This window comes from Alligator sinensis, unplaced genomic scaffold (assembly GCF_000455745.1).
Source record: "Alligator sinensis unplaced genomic scaffold, ASM45574v1 scaffold29_1, whole genome shotgun sequence".
In the NCBI taxonomy this organism is placed as follows: Eukaryota; Metazoa; Chordata; order Crocodylia; family Alligatoridae; genus Alligator; species Alligator sinensis.
Window position 1 is genome coordinate 1,052,906 of NW_005841933.1, and position 19,854 is coordinate 1,072,759.

General features: G+C 38.5%; 1 protein-coding gene across 3 annotated transcripts in view; it reads left to right on the forward strand.

The window, feature by feature from the left end:
* The window catches only part of TBC1D5 (TBC1 domain family member 5), a 519,218-nt gene that overhangs the window by 43,800 nt on the left and 455,564 nt on the right, over nt 1-19,854 (forward strand). For all 3 annotated transcript variants that reach the window (XM_014517945.2, XM_014517952.2, XM_025198935.1), the window contains exon 2: nt 16,201-16,272. The gene's annotated coding sequence lies outside the window, so the exon portion shown is untranslated. The remainder of the gene's footprint in view (nt 1-16,200; nt 16,273-19,854) is intronic.

Consider the following 19,854-nt stretch of genomic DNA (forward strand, 5'->3'; position numbering starts at 1 on the left):
CTTTGTGGTTCATTGTTTTGTACAAAAGGAGAATGTGAAAGCAACCTGTACCACCGCACTTCCTACTGACCTATTGACTGCAAGGGAGATATCAACTTTCTTCTTAAGGCTTATGTGTAGCACTTAGCCATCATGATCACCAACGCAGGGAGAAATCATAAATAAGATGAAATATAGAAGTGCACTGCCATAGTAGTCCATATTGTATCGGCACTGATAAAAGGAAAATTGACATCGGCAATCAGCTTTTTTTGGCTGATGTGGCCAATATTGTCACCGGTAAATATTGCATGCATGGGTGCAGCCATAGCAGGCACATGTCCAGGAGTGCAGCCCAGCAGCTTGGAGAGCAGCGTTCAGCTGGTAAGTCTGTGGAGGGAGAGGGCATGGAGGGGGCAGATCAAGGCCCCCATGGTGGAGGAGGAAGTGGGGCTAGGGCTGGGGCAGGGGCAGGCACTGCCTGGGTGGGGTGGGGCACGGGACGGAGACATGAGTGGCTTGTTTGGAGGGCACGGGGGGATAGCTTCCACTGCTGTGTGTACCCCCAGGGGAGGCATGGAGGGCACGTGCCCCCCCATATCTGAGCAGGGCAAGGGTGGGCAGCTTCTGCATACTTGGGGCCAGGGGTGGTGCTGGCCTCTTCCCAGTGGAGGGGTTGGCTGGAGCTGTACTTGGGGCTTCAGGGTGGGCTACCGCCATCCCAAAATTCACCATAGCCCACCCTCCCAGTGCTGTTGCTCCTGCCCGACACTTCCCCCCCAGCCTGCAGTGGTAGCCTACCCTCACCTTTTGCACAGATGTTGGAGACGCGTCTCCCATCCTTCTCCGGGGGTTGTGCACAGTGATGGGAGCTGCCCCCTCCCACACCCCCAGATAAGTCACTCGCAGCTCCGTCCCACGCCACCCTAGCTGGGCAGTGCCTGCTGCAGCCCCATCCTCACTCCCTCACTGTGGGGGCCTCAGTATACTCCCCCCATGCCCCTTTACTCTCCCATGCCCCTTCCCCCCCACAACAGACTTACCAGGCGGACACTGGTTTCTAAGCTGCTGGGCTTGCATATCAGCAGTCGGATTGGTATCTGCTGATATGGCTCGTTAATAATTGGCCATCAGTATCTGCCCAAAAAAATCTTTATCCGTACACCCCTGATAAAATAACAAGTATATACCCAAATAAGATGTTGTGGGTATATGTAACTTTCTATGCTAGTTTATTGTTCCCTTCAAAGTTTTTTCCGTTTCATCAGTAACTTTCAATGAAGAGTAATGGTCAAAAATTGGGAATGGAGAGCGAGTGGGAGAGGATCTTCAAACTATTTTGTTAGTAATTCTAAATGTAATGTTTTAAATCAAAGGAGAAAATGCAGTGGTGTGTTTTATGACTTTGTATAGATTTGTTTTCATTTGAAACCAAAGTCAACCAATGAATCATACTGTACCTAATTTATAATAATTGGCTTTAAAAAGCACTGTTACAAGTATGATCTGTCAACCATCAGCAATTACTTGCTGTAACAATGCTGCTGCACAGGCCATGTTGAGGATCCTATTGGATTATGTGAATAAGAATCATGATTTGGAATTGGCACAGAGAAAAGAACCATTTCTGTTGAGGTGGGGTAACATACTGTATTGTTTCAAGTTTCATTGTGGTCCAGATCTGGAATACCTAAATCTATAATGCCATTAAGGAGAAAAAATAGCTAATTCTTGCTTTTGTAGTGATTAGATACACAGTCGGTAATTTGCAACGTCTTATAGAAACTAAATCTTACATAAAGTCTTTTTGTTTTCTTCTGTAATAAGAACTTCATTCTTTAGTATCTGATCCTATTAATGTATTAGACTCTGCTCAAACTCAGTTTTCATATAATGGACAGAAAATCATTTTGTGCTGTACCATTAATTCATTTAAACTCTTTATTTCTGTTAATGGAAAATTTTGCTGCTGTTAAAATGTGTAAACGGTGCATGGGTACAAGACTTGGAAAATGAGATGGTGTAAAATGACTTAAAGTATGTTCAAAATCCCACATAATGTAGATGACAATATTAATGAAATACAAATGTTATCTTTTAAACCTAAATGGCTAATATTCTCAGAGTAGGTAACTTTGGTTCATATTCACTGTGCAGTATTTTACTTTGGCATATGTTTTTCCTCTCTGAATATATTGTGCAATATCAGTTAATGTTACCACAGGAATCTTAAATGTAATTGTTAAGCTTTTTTTTTTTTTTTGGAGAGGACATTGTTTGTCTTCCTAACTAAAAAAGAAAATCTTTTATTCTTCCTTGAGGATGCCTTTGGAAACCATCTTCTTGCAATCAGGAATTTATATATGTTTTTTGTGAAACAGTAAAAATAGAAATGTGTGGGTCTAGGATTTTGAAAAGGTGGTGCAGATGTGGTGCAACATGGTCACATATAGCATAATGCATTTTCTCCTTCTAAAAAACCCTAAAAGCTTTACTAATATGCTAGGGGTACATTATTCAGTTTGGTTGAAATAGATAGATAACTATTGGAGTATGCACTAATTTGTTATATTATACATTAAAAACGCAACAAATTAGGCAAAGAATCAAAAGATGCGTCTTTAGTCCTGTAGTCCTTAGAATTAAATGTGTACAGCTCCTTCAGATTCAGAAAACAAAATCAAGCCTTCTTGAGCATCTTGACAGTGCATTCAATGCTTCACTGAAAGTTATTTCCACACCTGAGTTAATGTTCACTTAAGTTAATGTTTCCACGTGGGTTAATATTTTTAGCTAGAGTTAAAAACAGCCTGCAGGGCTGTGAAATAGGAGCTACATTACTAAGAATAGCTAACAGGCAGCAGAATTGCATAAGACAGAATAGCTTGATTAGGTTAAGACCAGTTAAAAAAAGGGAGAGAGGATCATTAACACCTGTGGAATGAAGAATTTTGAAGGACTTTGGTAGATCATGATGAACCATGAAGACAGGTGACCCCCTCAATGCTGCCTGAATAGAAATGCTGTTGCCACTGCCACTATAAAATAAACTAAGTTCATAGTGTTTCAACTTTGGGTAGATCAGGAATCAAAAGGGGGTGTAACTGCACCACCCCTGTATCCACCCTGGATTCAGAAAACTTTTGGCCATATTCATTATTATACTGCGATCTGAGTTTCTATAGGACTTTTATGAATCTTTTTGAATCTTTTCTCTTTTTATGTCTGGTGTTAGTATAAATGCTTTAATCAAAAGAATGTACTAAGGTGTTACAGAGCAGTTCTACCTACTGGGCAGCTGCTATTTTTCCACACCCCTGTCCCTCCCGAATTAGCTCCCAGGCTGGTGCCTCAGTTTCCCCCTTAATTATGCTACTGGTAAGGTACAAGTTCAGAGCAAGTGATATACAGAGGGGAAAACTCTTCATATATGGTTAATAGGTAAATATCTGTGATGCATGCAGGGACAGACCTTAATTCCAATCTCTTCTTTTCTTCCCTCCCTCCGCCACCCCTCCAATTTGTAGGAGAGTTCAGAAGCCCTATATTTTAATAAAAAGAAAAGTTTGATGGAAAGGATGTTTTGGAAATCTGAGAAAGCTTAGAAAGTAGACAGACTTAGTGTAGGCCATCATTACTTTTGTGCTTTACTTGAAATTTTGTATTAGGTTGTATTGGTATTTATAGTATTTTTATTGTTTGTTTGTTTGTTTGTTTGTTTGTTTTAAGACAAACTTCTCATTTACACTAATGATCACATTGTTTGAATTAGGCTCTACTTACAGACTCTGAGGTAAATGGCATGCTCCCAACACATAGAAACGAACCGGCAGAAGGAGCTGGGGATCTGTTTATAATACTGGATAAAAGGCAGCAGAGCATCTTAAAAAAAAGATATATAAAATATGGTATTGATTTGATTCATAAATGAAAGTGAACAATCTGAGATTACATTTATTCTTTTGAAGTGTTACTTCAGGGTAAGGGCAGCAAAAGTAAATGCAGTGCTTGCTCTTTTTAGGGACACCATCTTTTGTAGGAATCTTTTTTATATCTCTAATACATTTAACCACAAGTAGTGATTTTTTTTTTTTTCCCCTTTCATTTGGAGCATAGGATTCTCCACACTTCCCCTGCTTTCCTTTTATAATGACCAGTACGAAGTGTTATATTCAGTGACAAGACTAGTTTTGTGGTGCAGTGATGAGAAATATGCTTTTGTGTATTTCTTTATTCAGGGCTCTACTCTATCAGAGTTCCAGTTCAACCAAGTAACTGGTAAGGTTTAACAGGTTCTTACTAATCTGTGTTTTTGCAGACAATATGTTCTCCTCTTAATCGCAAATGGTTTGTGATGTTAGTTCTTGCATTCCAGTGGCTGAAACCAACTTTTTCCTGTTCACTGCCTGCTGACGGAGGTGGCTGTTTTATTGATGAATATGGAAAAAAGTGTAGTCCAGTGCTTTGTTCCATTCTTCTAATTTACGACACCAGTAATAATGGATGATGAATGAGATATCCAAAACATTAATAAATTATCTTAAAAGGTGTACTAAATCAAAGAGGAGGAGACTAAGAAATAATCTTATATAATGCCTCCAAGAAAAGTAAGCCAATTCCAATGTCATTTATTCAGCAGTATGCAAAAACTTCGAAATAGAACTGCTTAAATGTTAACATAACTCTATCTTCCAAATATGGATTTAGTGACTAATGTACTCAACTTCAAATGTCAGGGGTATTTAAAGGGACATGGTTCAGAATGAACTAATTCTTACGTATTTAACTGTTTCTAATAACAGAGAGATAGTTAGCTATGCTAGTCTGAAGTCATGCAGAAGGCAGGGTAGAAGTGCACCTTAGTTCACTCTGGTTCTGTTAGTCTATAAGCTTTTGTGAGCAGCAGCTTACTTCAGATGCTATCCTATCACCTTATGAAGTCAGCTATTGCTCATGAGAGCTTATGCATTTCTGACTAAGTTAGTTTATTAGGTGCACCTCTGTCCTGTATTCCATTTCTAATAATTTAATGCAGGGTTTAAGTTCGATGAAAAGCTTTCTTCCATGGATGCAGCATTTCTTTCCTCTCCCATGATGATTCTGCCTGCTATCATTTTCACTATTAACAGTATTTAGGTGTTTGCTGTCTTACCTCCTGTTAACTTTTTTGGACTTGTATCTCTCCCCCCCTTACCCTCCCCCATTGTTTTGAGGAGAGTTGTACAGTTGAATGATTCCTATTTTTACATCTAGGCTAATAAGTGTAATGAAACCTACCTACCATTTGTAAAATGCAGTAACATTAAGGGCTGAATACAACATTTTTTTGTTTATGGAGGTATTAAAGTATGCTAGAAGCTGTCTTGTATAAAAGTGAAGTCATGATAAAACAAGTCTGACATGTTGAGATCTTTGTATCACATGAATTTTGGTTCATGTCATAAAATAGCTTTATCACTCCTCAGTGTATAGAGTCATTCTGATGTCAGAGCTGTGTCCATGACCAGGTATTATAGAGGATCACTTAAGCCAGGGGAGGGCAAAATATAGCTCATGGGCCATATCCGGGCCACCAGCTGATTCTGTCCAGCTTGCAGGTGGGTGGTGGCTCTGGCTTTAACCTTTGCTAGTGCCACAGGGGAGACTGAGCAGAAGCAGCCCCGCTTGCCTAGGAGCGGCAGGCCCTGGGAGAGCTGTGCTCAGGCCCTGATGGTTCCGGTTCTGGCCTCTGCTCATACAGGGGGATGCTGGGTGGATGCAGTCCTGCCCGCCCACCCACCCGGCTCCCTGTGGCATGCCCTGGGTGAGCCGTGTTCAGGCCCCAGAAATCCTGCTGAGGCTAGAGTGGTGGAGCCCCCCCTGCCTGTGGCTCAGAGCTGGCAGGAGCTGCCCTGGGTGCTAGGACCAGGTGGCAGACGCTCGGCACCTGTACCTGGAGGTAGCAGAGCTTCCTGGTAGGGAAGCCCTGGCCCCACCTTCTGCTTTGCCCCATGTAGTACTGTGAGACTGCCCAGCCATCTGCTGCTTCCTGGTGGCATCCATTATGATTCCTGTCTTGTTTGCCCAGGTGATGCTGCCCCCAGTTCCTTCTAGGGGAAGGGGGCCCCTGGGCTGCAGGTGGGAACAGCCTGCACAGCTCTGGCAGGGAGACGGGCTAGGCTTGGAAGGGGCTGTTGGGCTTCCCTAGGCTTTGTGGGGTTAAGTGTGGATGGGAAGAGGTGGGTTTTGGGGTGCAGGTGACTTTTGAGGGGTGTCAGGGTGCAGGCTGAGGCAGGAGCTCCCTTGTGATTTATGGGGTGGCTGGGCAGTGGCAGGGCTCTGCTGGGGATGGGGGCATCCTCCCTTGGCTGAGTGTCTTGCTCGCTGGTTTTGGTTCCCTTGGGAGAGGGTTTATTGTGAGCTATTATGCAATTGCCACAATATAAACTAGGAACCCCCCTAATAACTCAGGACATATTATTTTTTTAAATAAAATATTTTATAGTAGATGTTTGCCTTTTAGCATATGATTTTTTTTTTTATCTGTAATTTGTGAAAATGAGATCTTCACCATTTAACTTTATTTGTATGGCCCTCGACTCACCAAAATTCATTAAGTGTGCTTCTGGCCAAAATAATTGCCCACCCCTAACTTAAGTTTTCCATTTAGGTGGGATTTGATTTGATTAAGACTAGAGGATGGTTAAAACTAAGGGGAAACCAGTCTAGCTAAGTTTATCTGTAGGGCAGGATTTGGCACAGCATAATCTCCCTAGATGTGAAACAAAGTACTGGTGTAAACAGTAGGACTTAATCTACAGATTCTGATAGGCTGGTATGATAGGGGGAAATCTGATCTAGAAAGCTTGGGCATGGAGGTAGTGTTTGTGTAACTGTAACTCAGCTTAACTGCAGGAGCTGATGAGTGAGTAAAACTGGCTGTACAGGAAAGATGGAAAAAGGCATAGTGGATGAAGAGGCCACATGAAGGGTGGGGAGGGCATTATCCTGGTCTATTAGGGCAAAGTTATCTTAAAAGCAAAGAATGCTCAAGAGTGGCAAGAATGCTGAGGTGGCAAGCGCTGTCTGTTTTGTTCTGTCTGGTGTATACAGGTTTCACTTGATTTTGCGGGTTCTTTATATGTGAATTTACCTTTACGCGATATTTAGACCCATAATTCGTTATATGCAAGGCAAATTTGCTCTTATGCGATCAGCATAGACACTCCCCTGCCCAAGCAGGTAAGTTTGTGGGGGAAGGGGGAAGGGCCATGGCCCTACTCGCCTCAGCAGCAGTGGCCCCAGGAGTGACTAGTGCCAGCAGCCTGCAGCTGCTGGGCTGCACCGTGCTCCACCTGTCCACCTGGGCTCCGCTTGTTCCTGCTCACCTCTTGCTCCTGGGTTGTACAGTGCCCTGGTTAAGCCGCTAGTGTTGGCTGCTCCTAGGGCTGCTCCAGCACGGACTGGGGTGGGTGCCGCACCCTGCACTACCCGGGGCTCTGCTTGTCCACACTCACCCTCACCTGTGCTGGAGCGGCCCGGGGAACAGCCAACACGAGCAGCCTGCACCAAGGTACAGCGCAGTCCAGGAGCAGAGGTGAGTGGGGACAGGCAGAGCACGGTGCAGACCAGTGGCTGCAGGCAGTTGATGCCAGCCAGTCCTAGGGCTGCTGCAGCTGGGGCTGGGGTGAGCGTCACTGTGTTCCCTCTGCTTTGCTGCCTCTCCCCCTGCCCGTTCCCTAGTCCCAGCCTCCCTCCCTGCCATGGGAACCTATCCCTATTTGTTACAATTCGCTTTACGTGCTGTTCTCCGGGAACACATGTACCACATAAATTGAGGGAAACCTGCACTGTATATTGTACTAACTAAAATAGTGATTTAATTTTTATAATCCTTAAAAAGTGTATGTTCCTTCCCAAGTGTATGTGGGAACATACAGCACAGGCAGATCTAGAATTTGGAAAGGGAAGTGTCCCAGCTGCCAGCAGAAGGGTTCAGGATTGAGAGAGTGGTCAGGAATGAAAAAGTAAGAAAGGTTTATTGATTTAACATACATCTATGCGTAGTATAAACAAGACAACAGTAACAGACAATAATATTTCACGTCGGCAACTTATCGGCAGTCCCCTCTGATGCCTGATGTATGAGAAATCTCTCTTGATAAAGCTCAGCGAAGTCGGGCATCCCCGATATGTGCTGTCCAGGGGGGTACCGGGAAGGACCCTCGTTTTTGGTCCTCGGGCTCCTTGAGATCCGCTGGCCCGCCAAACCCAGGTCAGCAGCCAATCATCAAAACGGTAGCTTCTTTTACAATGCTGCGTCTTCCTTCTACCAATTCCTGGCCATGCCGGCAAATTTATAGCTTTCTGAGCTATGCTGTTTGCTTACAGCCACTCACAATCTCACATCAAGATCTTTCCTTATATAGCCAACCAATAGCAGTTCAAGCATTTGCGTTACGCCATATAAGATCAATTTTAGCTGCACCACTACATAACTACTTACAAGGCCTCATACCAGTTTTCTTAAAACTTTAACTAAACTTCTTAGCTATAATACATTTTGCAATTCATCGACAAACAACAGGTAACATTTGGTCTTGCCTCATTATGGGGCACTCAGCAAGCACTTCACTTCAAGCAGGCACATCTCCTGACTGTCACAGGAGGTGTTGATGGTATGGTCCATCCGCAAATATAAAATGACACATTTTTCTCCAGTTAAAAATAAACTAGAAGCATTACTAATATGCTAGGGACCTAGGGCTGTATTATTCCGTTTAAAATTAAAGCAAAAACAAATACAACTTGATTGGAATGAGTTAAAAAATAATCTACAGGGCTGTGAAATAGTAGCTAACATGCCAGAATTGCAGAAAAAACAGGAGAGCTTGATTAGTGGAACATCAAGACCATTAAAAAGAAGAGAGGTCCATTAGCATCTGTGGAATGACAAGTTTTTGAAGGGATCAGGTAGATTTAAACTGAGCCACGAAATCAGTTGACTCCCTCAGCATTGTCTGACTAGAAATGCTGCTGCCACTGCTTGCCTGGCAGTTGGTGTTAAATTTTGGGTGGACCAGAGATCAAAGGGGAGTGCAAGTACACCAGTGCACCCCACCCTGGATCTGCCCCTGGATAACAGGGTGTGTGTATGGAAGGCCAAGGAATGAAAGTGCACCAGCTTGCTCAGACAAGGAAACATCCAGTACACATGTACTTCTTTATGGCATGACCTAAACATGACAAGATAAAAAATGTCATCAGGGAGAGCTCTTCTAGAGTTGTGTGACACCAACATTAGGACAGGAAAACTGTTTCTTCCTGGCAACCATTTTTCTCAACACTAACATACTTCACAATTATAAGCAGATTTTTCCCTTCCACTTCTTTAAGATCCTTAATATTTTGACCATATTCCATAATTCCTACACAGTCCAATTCCAATTCTGTATGGGCCCTCATGCTGTACTCAGTTGTGGTATCTGAGAAATTGCTACACTTCTGAGAGAGGTCAGACCTCCAACAAGAGCTGAATATATTTGGTCCTTATGCCACGGTCATAAAACCACGACTTTCAGATTTTTCCAGTTCTCTCATAGGGAGGAGGAAAGGAAATTCATGTCTGACTTTAGAGCCTAACTCTGTGCACAAGATTTTATTTCCATTGTTCTAATGTAAACACTTATTAAAATCCATAATAAACAATTAAAAAAATAATAATAAACAATCTACTTTTATTGGTGAATTGCACAAACACTTGTTTTTACTTTCATGTGTTTAAATTTCTTTTCTATTTCCATTTTGTTTCTTACGCATTAAAAATGTTTCCTCTACTCGTTTCATTATAGAAATCAGGTGCCCTTTTGCAACATTTTGTATCTCATTAATTTTCTTTTGTGACTAATAACTTGCATTTGGTGCTAGATATTAAACCATTTCTTTGGGTCATCTATGGTGTAGCTTTTAAAAAAAAAAAAAAAGTTTTTGTTATCATGAACTTTAGCAATGAAAATTGAACATAGTGGCATATTGTTAAACTATTCATAATCATTTGGTGAGAAGGTGATGTAGGTTCAGATTGTGTCTACGTAAATTGTTAGCTGCATTATTCTGCAATTTTTTCCAAACATCGTTTAATGCATCTTTAGAAAGAATCTGACAAAGTAGGCCATAGCCTATAAAAGCTCATGCTTCTCTCAATGAGTTGGTCTGTAAGGTACCACATGGCCCTTGCCTTCAGAGAGAAAAGGAAACTCCTTTGAAGTTGGGAATGAGGGAGAGGGTTTCAAGTCTCTGCTCAAGCAAATATTTTCAGCATGAGAGAATAGCACCCACTCAAGAATAGCTAAGAGCCTGCTGAGTGGGGTATTTCTTTCAGATAGGGGAGGCCAAGGTCCAGTCCCTAATCTGAATGAGGCATAGCAGGGACTCGAGGATAAAGTAACAACATCTCAAATTAATTCCCTAACTACAATCTATAGACACTTCTGAGATACATTTAAGATACCTCATTATCTACACTTGACCATAAATTCTCTTTTGTAGCTGAAAAAGATATTTTCTGTTGAAACTGGTGTCATGCCCCACGAAAGGGTTAAGTTTCAGTGTATTGGTATATTATGATGGAAAACTGTTTTGTCATGAAAGTAATGATAACCTCTGCCTAAGTCACCTTCCTTGTACCAGTAAGAGTAGTTATATATACTATTTACCTTACTGTTTCATTTTATTCTTTTTTGTTTTTAATTTCTTCTTAAAAACTTTTTTTTTTTTTTAAACTGGCAATAAAAGCAGGTGCAAAGTTATTCTTTGATTATCTGCTGAAAGATGGTTGGCTTAATCGTTCTCAATACATCATTTCCATAGATTATTAAGTTTTCCAATTAATTCCAATAATTTTACCATTCAGTATGCTGACCAACTTTTGCTTGCAACTGCCTAAGCATTGGTACTTGTGACGATAGGTCAAGTCTGAGATTGGATACAAATGATGATGGGTAAGGTAGGGAGTGCCCGTAGGTGTGGAATGAAGCAAAGCCTGTTTATATATTTCAGAGCAAGATGCAACGTCTACTGTTTTGTACTAGACCACTCTGGACGAGCAGTTTGCCATCAATTCTTATAGATGAAGATTAAAAAATTCACAATAAGTAAAATGGTGGAGTTGGGGAGTCATAGAAAAGAGGGTCTTCCATGGGTAGTGTTGTGTAATGCTTTTATTTTGTGGGTGGAGCTTCAATGATAAGACCATTTGAAATACTTGGATAACTGCACTTAGTTCTTAAAATGATATCTATAACATATTAGACTCTGAAGCATCCAATTTAGTTCCTTTAAAAACATTATTTTAGCTTTTATTTTATAAGAGATGAAACAAGAGCAACAAAAAACTCCAAGGTGGCAAAATCCTGGCCATGAAATAATCATGCATTCATGTGTTGTATGATCTATTTACTTAATCTATCTTGATGTTTTGTCACGTTTTGTTTTAATAGATGATCAAATATTTAATTTGTAGTAATTGTATTTATACAAGTTTTTACATTGAAAAATATCTGTTGTTTTCAATTTGTAAAAAAAAAACCAACTTTTTTCGCATCAAAACAATTGTTTATAATAAAAATACTTCCCCTAGTCTTATTTAATATGCATGTCTGTACAGCTTACCATGTAGATAGATGTGCAATGTATACCACATTTGATATCGGCAAAGGGTTAATTATGGAAACTGATAAAACTAACTGTTCTATCTATTTAAAAATATAGGCTAAATGTTGATCATTAGAATACTAGACTGTTGAAATTAATTAACATGCGTATCTGATGACTGATTGTATGAATATGAAAGTCAAATAATTGTAATCGTTAACCATGGCTTCAGGTCATAGGAGTTGTCAGCTCAAAAAAGCTAGAAGAGAAAGAGGTTGATTTGCATATATTTCATGTGACATGCTGTACATGTGGGAATACGAGATAAACCTTTGCTAGTGATCAGGTTTTTTTGTGGGTTTTTTTTGTTTATTTATATCCTGACTAGGCAATATGGATAACTGCATCATGACAGCCAAATGACTTGCATGTTGTATTAGTAGTACGTGAGTGAATAACTTAGCTTGGTATTCAGTAATACCTTAGTTTGGTGAAACAACATAAAAACATGTCATTGGAGATAAAATGGAGAAGATGAATAAAGTTCCTTGTCTTGTTGGGGGGAGGGTGTGTGTGCGCGGGGGGTGGAGGGAGAGTTTCTGTCATGATTCTAGGCATATCAAGACAAAATAATTGCCAATATTATAAGGACTAGTTTGACTTTCTATAAGTATAGTTTCCTACAAAGACATGCTACAATCTCCAAAACTTCAAAAAGTGTTTGGTAAAGATTCTCTTGTTCTATTACTTTGAGTAATAAAGTTATTTAAGGCTGGGTTATTTTTAAAACCTTTAGTTAGATTAGTGATAAAAATATGCTACTTAACAAAATGAAAATCATTAAGACTGATGATTGAAATGCATGTATAAGTTCTACTCAAGTATAGTAATAAGCCATAACACAATAAACAGGAATTCATATCTTCTAATGGAGATAGAATATGAAGAGCAGAAACCGGACCAAAACAGAAATCTTCATTAATATATCAATTAGGATACACAAGTGCATACAATTGAGGGGAGGGCATAGCCATGGAAATCTTTCATGTGATGCATTTTAAATTCTAAATATAACTTCTCAGGGCAATTATTCATTTTAATATTGAGATATGGAATATTTTATGTAATCTTACATCAATTAAAAGGGGCTTTGGAATCTGTATTATGATCAGAACTTTACTATTTATCTAGTTCAGTGATTTTCAACCTTCTTAGACTCAAGACACCCCTTGGGAAATGCCAGCTCTTTTTCAGGTTTTTTTCATTATGAAAAAATAATAGAGCAATTCTTCTGTTGCGAAGAACTTGGCTCATAACAGGTCAGAGTATTTGTTTTTAACCCTCCAGATTCATAGTTGAAATTTCTGGGCTTATTTTGTGAATCATATTTATGTACCCAGCAGTGCTACTATTGCGTGGTACCTTGCAGCACCTTTTAAAAGCAGGGCTAGGCAAAATGCGGCCAGCCAGGCCATTCTATCCGGCCTGCAGGGTCCCGAAAAATTAATATACATCTGCCCCTGGCTGCCTGTCATGAGGCCCTTGATGGCTTGCCAAAACTCAGTAAGTGACCCTCTGCCCCAAGTAATTGTCTGCCTCTGTTTAAAAGGGTATCAAGGCATCCCAAGATGTGGTGGCACTCTGTGTGATAATCACTGATTTAGCTTGATCAAATTGAGCCTGGGGTTTATGCATCTCCACACCTCATTGTTTGTTTTTTTGTTTGTGGTTTTATGTAGAAGGCAAATCCCTCTTTATTCAGACTTTAAAATGACATGATCATCTTAATTTCTCCATTTTTTTTTTTTTCTTCTTTTCTGGTGTACCATCCACTCCCATGTATCAAATGAAAGAAACAGGTTGGGTTCCCCTTGTGACCAGATTAAGTTTTTCCAGTTTGCAGATACTAGTGCTTATATTCTTGGTCTTACATGTAAAGATAGTAACACCTATAGTTAAAGTAGCTTAACTTTTTCTAGTACAAGCCCTTGTTTTCATTGCTAATACTCTTACAAAACTGTTTCATCTCTGCCTGATGAAACTTTCCATATAAAAATCTACAGCAAAACTTGGCAAAATAACCCTTTTTTTTTCTTCTTTGTTTTCCCAAATATTTTTCTGAGGTGCTTTAGCAGTTTCCTGACCTGAAGGAGGGATGAGAGTCTTGATACGCAGGAAGGTCTTGTAGCTTTTTTCTGACCCCAGTAAAATCCATTAAGACTTGGCTAAGATAAACTGATCAGTAGAGTTTATTAGACTTGGGGGTAACATCTCTGAATATTCCATCTGTACTGAACATGGTCTATATAACAGTTACTTTAAGCTTGGTGTTAGGCATGGAAAAACAGGTCTCTATCTTCTGTGTGGCTGCATACTGTTTTTGTGGGTGATGAAGGGACCATGTTTTCTAGCCTTAGTGCCTCAATCTGCATTGGTTCTAGTTGTGTTGGTCTAAGGACGTAGGCAGACAAGCTTCTTTGGTTCAATCTGATATCTTTTATTAGACCAACTAAATAGTTGGAAAAATTTGTTCTTTACAGACTTTCTGGCACATACACCCTTCTTCTACAGGCATAGGGAGAATCTCTGATGGTGTCTTGTGTACTCGGGTGGCATTGTTGAGTTTTTTCCAACAATTTAGTTGGTCTAAAAAAAAAGGTATTGCATTTACCCAGAGAAACTTGTTTCTCAGTTGGTCTGTACTATTTTTGTGCAGGTCATTCTTTAATGTTTAGTAAAGCCCTTATGATCTCTTAGAAGGAAGATGTGTATCGCGTATCCCATTGTACACAAGTAATAAGAGTGTGCAAGCTGAGAGTTCAGGAGGTATCTTGGGCTCAGTTTATATATGCTTTGCTCCTCACACAGCACATGCAAGTAAATTTGTTGAATGAAGGACAAACATGATGTTCTATCCAACCCTTTTTTAAGGATGGTACAGCCTATCCCTGGTGCTTTAGCGCTCAATGGTCTTTGAAATAGCTGCATTACTTGATAGTCTGGGCTCCCCATAGTAAGGTACATATTTACCATGGAACTATGTACAAATGGAAAGAAACAGGAGGATTTGTCCTGGAGCCTTATGGTCCAAATTAAATATTAAATGAAAGTAAAACTAATCTTAAAAAAAGAAAACCTGGAAGCTTGATCCTCACTTCTTATTTAAAAAAGTGAGTATAATTGCACTGAAAAATAATTCCGGAGGCATCGGGTCATCTCTGATCCATTGAATGTCCCACTAGTTCTTACTTTCTTTTGTTTTCCAAGTGTATGTGCCATGTAGTTTGAAGAACAGGAACATTTACTACACGTTGTTGTCGTTTCTCATTCACATAATACAGTCTTAGTACTGGGAGAAAGTATCCTTTCATTTATCCCAACCTTCGAGAAAGATTTCCTGAGAGGAGGAGTGTTTTCAGAATCCTTAAAATATTACAGAAGTTGCTGTACTGTTGTGTTTTGGGGCTTGTAATGTTATTAGCTCAAAGGAAAGGTGTGCTTTTTCATGATGACTATATTTAGCCAGGAGGAATGGTCCTTTTTAAAGCAAATTGAAATGAGAGTATGAGAGCGTGAAATTATCATCAACGCTGGTGCACATTTACATTACTTCTACATAGTCTTCTGAATGACCACACAACAGAACAAGTACTTCATTTCCACTGTGTTGATTTTTCTTGACAAAACATGGCAGTCTATCCAAAGGAGGGTGTTTAGCCAAGATAAATATAAAATTTATGATTTAAGCAAGTGTTTCCTTATTATAATCCCTAAGGAGAATTTGAGACTTGTTAAATATAATGTGTCCAAGTAGTTTTAAGAATAAATCATCCTTTGTACTGTCTATGGGTTTTGTATGGCAAAATTCATGAGCATCTAACATTTCTATAGTGGTATACTGTAATTTTGTATCTGTCACCTTTACACAATTACAGGCTTGTGCAGTGTTCAAAAAATAAATGTTGGTGACACTGCCTGGGTGGTGTATTAAGGAGCGTCATAAAGAAACCTCAATTTGGAGAATACTGGTCAAATCAATACCCAGTACTTGCCATGTTACTGAATGCTGCTTTGTAGCAAGCTATAGTGCATGTCAATATAATGTATTAAAATAAATGCAGAGAGGGGCTGATTCATTAGGTCACTGGTTCCTTGACTCTTCTTAGTGTCACTGTTGGATTTTGTGTTCAGTGTTCTAATTAAATTGTGAATACACTTAGATAGTGGAAATTAAGTGGTCTCATAATTTCAAGGACTATGAGTTTCCAAAATCAAGGATAGCTTTAGATGTCAGCCAAGCATTTTGTCCTTCTCGGGTTTTGTCTTTACATCTGAAATAATGCCAGTTTGCACAGATTGTATGTCAGTTTAAATACAAGAAACAGGCCTCAGTCTGCTTGAACTAATTTCACCAAAGACTTCTAAAAACTTTAGGTAGTCTGCAAACAGTGATGGTTGTTTCACATTAAGTTGCTTTGTAGAATTATAAAACAGCTTTTCTTGTGCTTTCAAATAAAAAGTTGTCATCCACTAATGAATGAGATACTATCTGTAATAATTAAGGTTATTCTACTTGTTTTTCCCCTGCAGCAAAACTTCTGAAGGTTTGCAGAAGATACGGAGAGATAGTGAGAGAACCACCAAGAAGGCTATAGCAGTATTGTAAGTACTGCACTGAGAAAAGGGATGAAAATTAAATGTTATAAAGAAGTGGTTCATTTATTTTGGGGGGAAAATGAACTGCATAAAGAGGTTACATATAAAATACAGGGCAAAATGTATTGTAGCAATCATGTTAATAATTTACAAGGAAAAAGCTGCATTCTTGTAAAATCTGAAATTGTATCCTTATGCAGTGTAATCAGGAATTTACCAATAGCAGTGAAAAATATTTCTCCATCCAACAAAGATTGATCTAGTTTATATACATTTGTTTATTTAAAACTATCAGAATTTAGAAAATCATTGTAGTTTTGTAGGTTTGTCATTTGTTTTAGTGACTTATTGTTTAGGTTATTTTGCAGAATTATTTATTTGCTGATTTATTTATGTATTTCATTATTTATTTATTTGATTATTTAGTAAATTATTTATCTGATGAATTATTAATACATCTTCATGACATGCTTTAAATTATTTATAACTTAATTTTGAGTTTATTGCTTTTCGACGCTGCATTGTTACTGACTAGTTTTGATTCCCACCCCCCCACCTCTTTCTTGGTTCTTGAAAATTAAAGTATTAGCTCTAAGGCAAAAATATATTCATTGTGAGACCATAGATGTTTTCATATGAAATCATTTGCTATGTAGATACAAATTTTGTATAGCTTTATATTACTTAACATCACTTTTTTACCTTTATGCGTTTTTACTTTTTTTATTCCCTACTAATCAGATGAAGTGAGTCACCCTTTAAAAAAGAAAGATGTGTTTAAAAAAAGGTTTCCTTTAAATATGTGCTAACAAGGCCATGATATTGTTCTGAAAGTTGGTAAAGTTTTTCCCAGCATTTTAGTCCAAATAGAAATGAATGCTCTCTAATGCCTCTTGATAGATACATTGCTTTAACTACTCCTCCTTTTAAGAAAATAATGGAATCATAATCACAACTGATCCTAGGGATAGTCTCTTTATTGAGACATTTTATAATTGTAGAATATATTAAGTGCACATTGTGTATGATATGTTTACATTGAATGCTCACATGTAACTAACAGGGGGCATGCACTAATATGTACATCGGATTTAAAATGTACTGATATTGTTGCATGCAAGAGGAATTTATAAACTCCCAAGCTAGCTAGCCTTGTTATTTATGTACAGCAACACAAATAACAATTAGATCTTTACATCATTTGTACAAAAAACGTACTGGACATCATGATAGTAGCAGACACCTCCATCATTTTATTCAGGTATTTCTCCTGTAATCAGGGCCTTGTTAGGATTTAAATAGCCGAGGTTAGGATTTAACTCAATAGACTATGGTTGCTATGATTTCAGGAACTAGAAATCTTTTATCTAGGGTTTATCTATTTAACTCCTGTTCTAATCAATGACTATCATTTCTCATCTGACACTACCTTGTAGAAAAGCATGGTGCCTAGAGCCCCATTTCATAGTGTCAAAAGGCATTTAATACATGGGGCAAAGCAGTAGTTCTTGTTGAAAGGTGCCGTGTGCATAACATGGCTTTTATTTTGTGTTCAGAGCTTGAAATGAATTACTATATACTTTAAAGTTTTAACACAGCACTGAAAGACTGCATTGTATATTTCAAGTTTGGATGTTGTTGAAATACAGTAGAAATAGCCTCTGTAGACAGGTTGCACTATAGAACTTTAAATTATGCATGTGTATATCCAAATTCCTTATTTTGAAATATTGAATGTATGAATATTTAATTGGTATCTTGCTTTAGTATCTTCATATGCTTGCCTTAAAGGAAGCTGTTTCTTTTGATTTATATACGTGGATAAAAATGTGTACAATATGTATCAATGGTCTTTCTCTCTACACTATTAGATGAACAGCTTTAGAAAATGATAACTACAGACTTTTATTCTAAATTTTGCCACAATTATGTATATTTAGCAGATCTCTTTACTACTCTTCATTGGATTTTGAATTCCTTTTGCCTTCAAAAAGTATTTTCTTAAGCACATATGTTTAGAAAGATCATGTTGCAGCTCTTAACAACAATTTCTTTTTTATATTGCAATACACATTAAAATAAACATGGGATATTTTTGCTATTTGTGGTAAAATTTCATTTTGAATTTTTTTCTCTTTAATTGTTTGTTTAATAATTTCAAAGGACTTCCTGAATATTTTATTTGAACCTGATGCACTCCATGGAAATCTGTACAGTTACTCTTATTACCCTACCATAAACAACATCTTATTGTTCAGTAACACCTATTATGCATAGTTACAAAGGTAAGTGGTGCTGTCAATACATTCTGCCACCAGTTTGTCATAGTTTGAAACACTTCCTGAAGTACATGTTACTATTGTTATAGGGTAATATAATGCAGCTTATGTGCTGGCACTGAGAAGTAGCTACTTTATAATTATGACAAGTGAAAGTACAGCCAAAGGTCATATTAAACTAGAGATTTCTTTTGTACCTCATCCATTTTCTAGATGGCATACGAAAATACCTTTGTTCCATATATTACACTATTTTTAAAGAGAAAAGTTGCTTGTAAATGGTGGGGGTTTTTTCCCTGCCTGGTTTTATACTTTGTTCTCATTTCAAGAAATGAACCGTAGAATTCTTGAGTATAGTCTTAAGGTACTCCTGAAGTATTCAAAAGTAACTTAAATTTGCTATACAGTTGTAGACAGTCTGAATAACATTTCAGCTTTACTATATTTTTTTAGCTTATAACTTTGGTTAAAAATACTATTTGAAATTCTAGAAAGAGAACTGTCTATATCTGAACCATTGTATTAATGTTGGATGATGATAACTATGGCTTTCCTTTTGCCATTTTCCCTGAAATCTTACGATGAGTAACGGCAAGGCTTTTCCAACTGATCCATATTTTAAAGGGGTAACGGGATCCTTTTATAGGATAAGAGGTAGTTCAGGCCCACTCAGTGCTTAGTCTCTTGCTGACATTATTAACCGTGATGGAAACTCTGCTGTGTGGGGTTTTTCTGGGGTTTTTTGTGTTTTTGTAGAATTTGTTTAATAGGAAACCAATGTACCTAGCACATTTCACAGGGCACAGCGATATGAAGGTATATTGGCTTGAACACAGAGTTGTATTGGCATTACTATGGTTCTGATCCAGTTGCCTAAAATAAAGATAAAATTGAGCCCTATTTAAATTCATTGACTGTAAGTGAAAAGTTTTGCATCCTTCATAGTCTCCTGAGTCGCATAGTTCCTGCCTATTTTTTTTAATACTTCAGTTGGTAGTATTTATTTTTTAGTTTCCCCTACTGGTGTTCCTGTGGAATCTGTACAGGTTTCATTGGCTCGTGAAACCAAATCCTTGCTTTATGGATGTATGAAAGAAAACATAATTGCTTGATGGATGGGCTGCTGGTTGTAGCCATGTTGGTCTAAGGACATAAGCTGGCAAGTTTCTTTGGGTAGATGTGATATCTTTTATTAGACCAACTAAGTAGTTGGAAAAAAGTTATTGGCAAGCTTTTGGGCAAAACACCCTTCATCAGGCATAGGGAGACTCTGCAGAATCAAACCATGACAAAACTTGCAAAGAACTCC